Below are 10,548 nucleotides of genomic sequence, written 5' to 3'. Positions count from 1 at the left end.
TTGTTCTGCAAACCTTTGAAAGGGGATGAGAGAGAATGAAAAACTCAAGCAAATAAATGCATGGGTTATGAACATAATAGGTGAGACATTGAACTAGCTGTTGTTTATCCTTGCAGGAAACTGAGGTGTTTTAAAAATACCATCTAAATTAAAAGCCAAGACATTATGACAAGTTGAGCTTTTTGTTGTGTGAGAAGCAAGCTGCATAGATCAGAGAATAAATTCACTGGAAGGTACCAAGTCCGCCTAGTACAATACCATTATTTTGCCAATGCAAGAAACTGCTTTAAATTTGATTCTGCTTTGGACTACATGGCCTCCCAACCCCTCTGTCAGTCATGTTTAGGAGTTCAAAGGCCAACATAGTTCTTCATGTCCCACCACTTACTGTGTGACTTTAGACAAGTTATTTAACCTCTCTGAGTCTCTCTTTCCTAGGCTGTAAGATCAAACTTCATTTTTTAATATTTTAAAATGTTTTTTACTATCACAATAAAAAAAAGCAATTTAAGGAGTGCATTTAAAGCCCTTAGCATGGCGCTTGGTACATGATAATTTTTAGTTTGTGTCTTCTTCCATCTATAATAACTCATTCAGGGATGAGCATGTGATCCCGTAATGACTAATGAGGAGCCCTGAGGCTTTTGCTGAGGCTCCTTGGAGTTAATCTTGCTGAATGGATTTAAATCTGGGGAGATGAAATTGCTGGAGATTTTATTACATCTAGACCTGGATATTACAGCCAGGACAAAGAGAGACAGAACTGAGAGCTAGAGACAAACAGGCCCATCCATGATGACTTTATCTGCTCCCTGAGTCCAGCCATGCCTGAAGCCCAATGACTTCTGGACCTTGAATTTACATAAGTAAATTAATTCCATTTTGCTTACTGCAGTCAGGGTCAGGTTTTCAGTCACATGCAACAAAGGAATTGTGATAGATGCAGTCCCGAAGGGAGACGGTCTCACACTGTTACAGATTTATTATTATTGCCCCAGGTGAAGGCTCATCCCCACAGCTACTTCTTTCTTCTAGGCATGGAGCTATGGAGCCACTCAGGTCCTTGATCATCTCTCCTAAGAGCCCAGGGCAGCCAGCTTTGATATGTCAAGGACACTTTGACCTGAAAAGTTTATTTGTTATTTTTGGTGACCCTTAGCTTAGAGATGGTATTTCTGAAACCCCAGCTGCTGCCTCTTTAGTTCTTCCTCTGGGTGCCAAAAGCCTGATCAATAATGAATCCTGACATGTCTTCAAACTTGATTTAGCATCTGGATGGAGGCAGTGAATGTCAAGTCTGGGTCTTGTGATGAGGAGAAGCTGGAACGCAAGCAGAAATGCTGAGAAATGCTTAGTCACAGGGTGGATTCACAGGTGCTTTTCTCTCTTTTTAAATGTTACATTGCTGCCATCATGTGCTTGCTAATTAAGTTAAACTTGTCAAGTCCTGCTACAAATTGGGTGAAGGCTGAATAAGATGACACCAAGTCCATGATGCCATCATTGGACAAGGTTATCAGAGTCATTCTTTTGGCTCGGCTTGTCCTGGTGACCTCTGGAGTTCTTCTCATGAACTTCGAGGAAGCAGGTGGGTCTGCTGTTGACTTGAACATGAAAACTGGTGGCCCAGGTACTGGAGGAAGAGCTTTATGTTCCTAGTGGTTTTCATAGATGGCATCTTTCAAGGCTGGTGTCTTACCCAGAGGCACATCTTTCTTCTGTCAGTGTTGGCTAGCCCCCTGCAGAGGCAGCAAGGACCAATACCCAAAATTTGGTTTGGGTATTGAGATTGAGGACTCCCCATGTACCAAGAGATCTCAGTGGGTTATCACTCAGAGGACTTCCAGGAAGAGCTGGGTGTGCACCAGCAGGTGCAGGCAGAGCAGAGGGAGTGGGTTTGCACCTTTGGGAGTAGCTAAGGTGCGGGACTGGAGGAAAATTCCCCAACATGGGAGGTTTACATTTCTCCTGGGCTCCAAAGGAGGACTGGAGCTCAGTGTCTTCCTGTTAGTCTGTCCAGAGGTAATGCCAAAGGGGAGAGAGGGCCAGACTTAAAAAGAAATCAGCAGCGAAAAACCCAGTATGAGGTTGACTCTTTCTTACAAATCAATGTCATCTTATCTAAACAAAATGTATTAGCTTCCCAGGGTAGAAATTTCCACAAGCCAAGTGCCTTAGAACAATAGAAATGTATGTCCTCACCGTCTTGGAGGCCAGAGTTGGCACAGTCAGTTCCCTCTGGATGCTCTGAAGGACAGTTTACTCCCTGTGTCTCCCGGCTTCTGGTGGCCGCTGGCAACCCTTGGCCTGTGGCTGCATCCCTTCTATCTCTGCCTGCATCTTCATGGGGCATTCTTCTCTGTTTCTGTCTTCTCAAGGACATGCTCGCTGGACTTAGGACCCACCCTCATTCTGTACCTCATTTTGATCCTTACTTTGATTACATCTGAAAGACCCTATTTCCAAATAAGGTCACATTCTAAGCTTCCAGATAGACATGAATTTGGGGGACACTCTTCAACTCAGTACACAAAGTCAAGACATTTTATTATTATATTTAAACAAGCACATTCTTTACCACATTTATCAGATTGCTGAATTTCTGCCTCCCCACATGGGCCTGGAGAGAGCCTTCACAGGCTCGTGGGGTCCCCAGGAAGGCATGGTCTGTGAAGAGGGCTGAGAGCGGATGGAAGCTTTGCAGAGAGGTGGAGCAGAAGCGGAAGGGGAGTGACGGGGATACCACCTGCTCGGCACTCCCCTGGGGCTGGAAGTGAAGAACATCAGTTACCATACTGGCCTGTTTCTGAGCAGGGACAGGCTGAGTCAGGAAATGCTGTAACATGTGGGGAAGCAGCATGAAGCACAGCTTGAGAAGCAGGGGTGTCTTTCTGTCACCTCCTGCATGTCCTTAGGACATGTCCTCACCGGTGCTTTAAATTCAATTCTTATGGCAAGTTCCCCATCAGGACTAGGATCTGCTTGCTGGCATGTTCAGTTTTAAATTTTCCCATTAGCTGATTGGCTTCATCAGTGCCCACCTTTGATGCCTGTATCCATCAGTTCAAGCTGCCATAACAAAACAGCACAGGCCAGTGGCTTAAACAACAGAAATTTTTTTTCACTGTTCTGGAGGCTGGCTGGGGTTTTGAGAGCAAGGTGGCAGAGGGGTCAGTTTCTTCTGAGGCCTCTCTCCTGGGCATGTAGACCACCTATCTTCCCCCCGTGTCTTTACACCATCTTCCCTCTGTTCTTGCCTGTGTCCTAATTTCCCTTGTTTAAGGGACACCGGTCACACTGGATTAGCATCCACCCTTATGACCTCATTTTAACTTGGTTATCTTTTAAACAAGCCTATCTCCAAATGAGGTTACATTCTGAGATCCTGGGGTTTAGGGTTTCTGTTGTTTTTTTCATACACAGTAATGATAGTACATAGTGTAATCATATTGCTCTTTTTCAGGGTCCCAGACCGGATTTGGTGTGTGTGTGTGTGTGTGTGTGTGTGTGGGAGGGGGCTTTCCCACACATAACCCCAAGCAATTCTGGAACACCAGCAGTGTGTCTGAGAACTCAGCTCAATTCTAATGCTGACTGCCTGGAGACAGCACCGGATTCCCCAGGTTAAGGGCTCCATCCTACGAGAATGCCCTCCACCCCCCACTCCAGAGTCGGTCACAAGCCCCAGGCAGGTTCCCTGTGCTTTTGACCTCCGGGCTATGGATTGGAGGTTCTCACGACTTTCCCCTTAGGTTCTATTAATTTGCTAGAGTGGCTCACAGAATGCAGGAAAACACTTTGACCAGTTTAATAACAGCCAGATGAAGAGCCACAAAGAGCAGGGTTCCAAATAAAGGAGCTTCTATCCTCATGGAGCTTGGGGCCTGGCTCCGTGGCCTGTGCACGCGTTCTTGTTTCCCAAGCCTGGGAGCGCTCTCCACAGGACCCAAGACAGCGAGAAGCTCTTCTCATGGCTTTTTGTGAGGGCTTCATTGCATAGTCCTGATTGACCCAATGACCGGCCATTGGCTGATCTAATCCAACCCTGCCCTTGGGTGGATCCCTAGGTCTCTCACTAACATGACAGAGCATCCATTTCAACTTTAAGGCTCTGAAGAGTTTTCAGGAACAGGGGATGAGACCACATGCCTGGGCAAGGTGTGTTTGGTCATCTGAACGACCGAGTATGTGTTTCTTATGACTCATTATAGTGCAACTTGGATATATGAATTTTTGGGGGAACATATGTCAGGCCCAAACAATCTGTCTCACACTTTGGTTCTGAGTGAGCAAAGTTTGTACTATTCTTTGTTGACATATTTCTCTGCTCTAAAAGTTATCATGGTCTTTCAAGGAAGCACTTAGACATGAGAAGGAAGGGCTGCAAGGCAAAGCCAGACCAGAATGTCAGAGTTAAGGGCCTGCATGAATGCTGAGCAGCAACGAGGCAGGGAAGTCATGAGAACAGCGTTTTGCCATCTTCCCCAAGAGGATCCAGTCTCTAGGGATCCCTTTCTGGATATTTACACCTTGACTTCCACCCACACTGGGAACTTTCATCCACATCTGCAATCTGCAGACCAGGTTGCAAATAAGCCCATTTCTTTGGAGGAGACTTAAAAATATAAGGCTCCTCATTATAACTGTAACTCAAGTTACTAAGTAGAATTTAATCTAAGCTATGCTAATGAACTGGGTGCAGGGATCTTTTAACAGTATACCCGTATATCAAGCCATCACATTGTATACTTTACATAGTTTAGGGGTTTATTTGTCAATTACACCTCAAACTAGAAGAAATTCCAAACACTTATTCCAGGACTTCCCTTTACTTCCATCTCCTGTTATTTTTGTTCGATTTGTATTTAATCTATTCCTGGCACCCTCCCTTCCCCAAGATGCATGAATATGATTAACTTAAATACATTTAGCAAAAGAAATCTCCCTTTTTTAACCAGAAATATGTATCGGATTGTCACCTGTTTAAAGATTCTGAAAGTGAATTACTATAGGAAAAAAATTAGCTATATTTCCTGCCCCACACCCCCACCTCCCAAGAATTTATATAAGCTAGATTACTTTAGGGCCTTGTTCCAGCAATTCAGATTATCAATACAGCAAGAAGCTATTTTAAGACTGTGTTCGCATGGACCCTATGATAATGCGACAGCAAAAGCCAGATGTGGTGGACAGCTAAGGCCCCCGACGGAAAGACCACAGAAATGGATTCTCCCCAAAGCCCCCGAAAGGAACACAGCTCTGCCAACTCACCTTGGACTTCTGACCTCCAGATCTAATGCAATTTTGTTGTTTTAGGCCTTAAATTTGTGGTTATTTAATTAAAGCGGCCATAGGAAATAATACACTAGTGTAACTGATTTACCTGAAGCCACTGGAAGTAACTGTGTAGCAGTATCCCTGGGTACTGGGACCAGTCACCCCAACACACCCAGGCTGCTGACAATGTTCTACAGTATTCCTTTATTTGTCTGAAATAGGAAGTGTGGTCTCTATCATTTCTTATGCCTGCTTTCCCTCCTCCGGGCTGATCCAGGGTTTAAGCATACAGAGTCCAGCGAGATGGGTGGGTCCAGGTACTCCATCTTTCCCTGTTCCTATGCTTCTGGCACTGGTTGGGGTCTGGACAGGGAGGTGTGCAAGGGCGTCACCTTGCTCTCTGCTTTATGGGTTCCTCTTCCACACAGCTTGTTTCCCCAGTTCCTCTGTCCTCCACACAATGTGGCACCCTGCTGACAACTCTTTCCCCATCGCTGGATCTCCCAGCCCTCACCCCTCCAGGCTATCTCCTTCCAGACCAGGGTGTTTGCTCCAGTCCCTGACGCTTGACTCTACCCCAGACTGTGGCCAGCACTGCCCTGCACCCCTTGGAAAACCATCTCCTTCACTCAGACCTGCCACCCAAGAAATCTGTGGTGGTTATTCACAGCACTGTTTTCCTTGTTATATCTGTTTTCCAAGATTTTTTGTATCATGCCTCTTACATGGTAATTTCAGTAAATGTGGCTGACTGCCTGAACGCTAATAACCTCCACTGGGACAGCAGTTGGCAGAATCAGGAGCAAGGTGTGCTAGAGCCGACCTGTTCCGGCTTGAGAGACCAGATGGTTAAATCGTCAGGAATCTGCAAGCTGGTTGTTAAATACAGTCATTACTAAGCATCAAATTATACAAACTTAGAATAAAGGAATTATATAGAAAATAACAATAAAACTCAGAACCCATCATGACCTAATTATTTTACTACATTTTATCATTGCCTATGTTCTTGAGGGGAAGTTATTTACATCTATTTTATCTGTACCTGGAAATAATATATTGGTTTGTTTCTGAGCACCACTTCCACATGCATTCAGTGACATCATACTGGCAGCTTGAAATTGGTCACGGTGCGTGCACCGATTGCACAGAGACAGGCAAATGCTATAAACTAAGGAAGTGGTGGGTTTTTTTTTTTAAACATTCACCAGCATGCCACTGGTCAGAAGCCCAAGCTGCTCTTCACAAAAGCTGAAAAATGAAAGCAGAACAGGTATTATCACCCCCAATGTGTAATAGGGAGAGAGAGAGAGACCCAGAAGTTTGCTGGTTTATCCAAACAGGATTTCTGAGTCCTACTCCCGTATTTTCACTATAGGTATATTTTTGTATATTTTTGCCACATCTGTGATAACTGATTAAGTAATGGATTTTTCAATTTAGTTTTACTTTTTCTATAAAGCATTACTGCTTAGAACAATAATGTCAGAAATTAGGGTTGCCAGATAAAATACAGAATGCCCAATTAAATCTAAATTCCAGACAGTGAAAAGATTTTTCAGTGTAAGTATGTCCCAAATATTGCATGGCACATACTTACACTAAAAAAAAAAATTACTGGTTATTTCACAAATTCAGTTTTGACTGGATGTCTTCTATTTTTATTTGCTGAATATGGCAACCCTAATTAAACACTGTCTGTGTTTATGCATTAACAAGGTAGGAAGAGTTCATACTATAGTCCTATCAAATTGTAAAAAAGAATCTCATCTTTCTTACTATTTGCTCCATGTTTCAAACATTGCTGGGGTCAAGATTAATCACATATACAAACTTATGATTACCTAATAACTGGGCTAGTGAGTTTAAACTTCCAGTGAATTTCCACCTGAAAAGGACAGCCCATCTCCTTTCTGACTTTTTCTACATCTCTGGAACAGTCTAAAACAAAGCTGAGCCTTTTAAAAATGTAGTTTCCCTTGTCCATCTGTATCCATTTCATAATTCAGGCTTCCCCCTGGTCCTAACAATCCTCCTCAAGGCTGTTGGCACACTGGTTCCCTTGTCCATCTGTATCCATTTCATAATTCAGGTTTCCCCTTGGTCCTAACAATCCCCCTCAAGGCTGTTGGCACACTGGTACCAGTTCTGCTATTGCCAACTGCTTTTTTGTTTAAGGTTTAAAAATTCTTGGGAAAGTAAGTGAAGCTGTCCTTTGAAATCTTGGGTCTTGAGTGAACAGAAAATCTGGAATACTTTCCCCCAGAGCTCATGAATGAGTTTTGACCATTGAAGCTGCTACTGGTGGCCCCATAATAAGCACTTGTCCTTGGATGTCTGGCAAATAGAAGCAGAAGTCCTTCCTCTGTATCAACATTTCATTTACTACCAATGCTCTGAATGCTCTTTATTTTCCCTGGGGTCCAAGGACCAGTGGTGAGGAGCTCACCTCAGAAGGTCTGGGGCTGGGAGCTGTGGATACAGAGAAGGCAATAATTACATTGCACTGGTCATTTAGGTGGTGCATGTTAGCAGAAGAGGACGTTAAAGTGTAATGTAACTTGGAGATGTTCTCATTCTGAAACTGAGCATTCCCAAAGACAAGCTTAATTTTGTGTTTAGCCACAAAAGTTGTTAGCTTACGTGATACCACTGCACCTTACTCCCTCATCTCAGAAATGGGGTGGGTTATAATACAAGCCTACCTGGTAGTGTTAGGACAACAGGACCTATGTGAAAATGCTATGAAAGCAACAAAATATTGCGTAAGTAAAAGGGGTTGTTTTTTTAACCATTCATATGAGCACAGGCCCTGTTCCCCTTGGTTTACAAGTTTACTCTGCAGCCCTAAAATAATTCTTCATTCCATTTACCACTGTCTCAGTCCAGAGCCTCATCTTAATTGATAGCCCATTGCTAGCTTCTCCACTTCCTCCCGTTATTCACTCATCCTAACCTGCTGTCAGAATGCCTTTGAAGGCTCTGCATGGTCCTGAATTAACATGTTCAAAAGCTTGTTCTCATCTGACCTTCTCCTTGTCATCTTCTGTGTCCATCAGTGACATTTTACACTCTCTTCATAGGAAAGTCTCCCCTGGCTTTGACAACAGTGCCCTGGTCTTGTACCCTACACCCAACCCAATGTGCCATTGTTTCCTCCTACATCACACTGGTTGCCCATGGGCCATCACCATCTTCGGGTGATTTCTTCTTGATCCCCTTTTCTATGGATGCTCTATCTGTGCCATTTTGCAACTCTCAACCTCAAAGAGATGATGCCAATTCGACATCTCTAGTCCTGACTGCACGCTGCTGTCTTCTCCTTGGGCTTACCACTGGTATCTGCAACATGACATGTCCAAAATGGAGCTCTTCCTTGCTGGAAAGATTTTTCTTCTTATCAAGGGGTTATCCACTCTGGGCTTCTGGTCACCCCAGCTCACATCGCAGAGGGATCTTTGGTCCCTCTATTGCTCAGCAAGTAGTCACCAAGTGCTGTGAATTTTACAGCATTTCACATTAGTTTTGTTTGTTTTGTTTTACCTGCTATTTTTTTAGCTCAAACTCTTGTGTTGTCTGGATCATTGTTCTTAAGCTTTAATGTTCCTATGAGTTGCTTGGGGAATTGATGAAAAAGCCAATCCTGGCACAGAAAGGTATGGGGCCCAGTATTCTGCATTTCTAACATGCTTTCAGGTGACAGCAGTGCTGCTGGTCTCCCAGTTATACTTTGGGTAACAAGTTCTAGATAACTGTGATAGTCTCAGAAGTGACTGATCCCTAGATTCATGGTTCTCAAAGTGTGGTACCCAGACAAGCAACATTAACTTCACTTGGAAACTTGCTAGAAATGCAAATTCCTGGTCAGTCTCAGCCCTAGCCACTCAGAAACTATATATCTGAACAAGTTGCCCAGTTGATTCTGATGCATGTTAAAGTTTGAGAACCCCTAATGTAGACCTTACCTTTACAATCATCATACAGACCCCAGAATCTGTAAAGATGCTGGGAAAAATCTGTGTCTGTGATACTAGGTTTCAAGAGCTTCAAGCTTTTCTCCCAGGTGACTCCACTCCCTCTCCACCCTCTTCCTGCCTCTAATTTTAGAGCTTTACATGTTGTCCCCTGTGCACTTCCTATACTTCCCACATCTTCCGCATTCTTGTTTATTTTCTGGCTTTATTCATCCACATTCAGTGGAAGCCTATGCATTCTTTCAGTTCCAGCCAAACACTGTCTGCTCTGTGCTGTGTTCCCCCGTCACTCTGCTGAGAAAGCACCTTTTCCTGCATGTGCTCAGTTTTGGTCACACTGTGCTAAAGCAGTGGTTCCCGCTGGGGCCGACTTTGCTCCCCAGGGGACATTTGGCAATGTCTGGAAAGAGTTTTGATTGCCACAGCTGCAGGTGGTGATGTCCTAGGCATCCAGTGGGTAGAAGCCAGGGATGCTGGTATCTTATAACACACTTCACCCCTGCACCCCTAAAATTATTCAGCCTCAAAAGCCAGTAGTGCATTAGTCAAGAAACTCTGCTTTACAGGAATCTGTGTATCTTCTGTCTTCACAAATGACTGTCGGTACCACCCTGAGGTGATGTCTCTTGTTATGCAAGCTCCTCCCAGTAGACCATCAAGCACTCATCAACACTTTGTCTTCATTTTATTGAGGAGCTGAGCAATCAAATATTGAAGACATTTTTAATGTGTGATGCTAATATGGGCATTGTTGCAGCTAATACCAAGAATTCCAAAGTCTTAACTGAGGCTGCCTGTCCTAATGTGCTCAGGGAATTGAGAGTGGAGTTTGTTTTTTAACTACTTCATTCTCTGTGGCTGCTGGGACATTAGTGGCAGCTCGGTTACTTACTACTGCACGGTTGGAGAGACTGGTGTCAAGTGCCTGCTTTGCCAGGTCTGAAGTGTGTCCTTGCTCTTTCGTCTGGGAAAGAACACGACTTCTTGCTCAGGAGAGTTGTGGTTGTTTGTAAATAACTGGAGGTCTTGGTCTCTTGACTTCATAAGGCCAAGGATTGTCTGGCACACCCTGGAATATTCTTCTCATTTAATTCTACAGGTTATATAAAACTACATATGACAGAGATGAGGGGATGTGCATAAGTCTTGCTCCAAGAGCCCTCTTGGAGGGATGGAGACCTGCGCACTTTAATGAAGATCCTGGACTGAGACGCACCTCTCTCCCTCTGAAGGGACAGAATCACAGGGCCCAGGGAAATTGGTTCTGGTTGCTGAATAAAGTCTTAGTGACTCAAAT

Source organism: Manis pentadactyla, chromosome 2 (assembly GCF_030020395.1).
Source record: "Manis pentadactyla isolate mManPen7 chromosome 2, mManPen7.hap1, whole genome shotgun sequence".
In the NCBI taxonomy this organism is placed as follows: Eukaryota; Metazoa; Chordata; class Mammalia; order Pholidota; family Manidae; genus Manis; species Manis pentadactyla.
The sequence above is the reverse complement of the archived record's forward strand: the minus strand, read 5'-3'. Positions refer to the sequence as shown.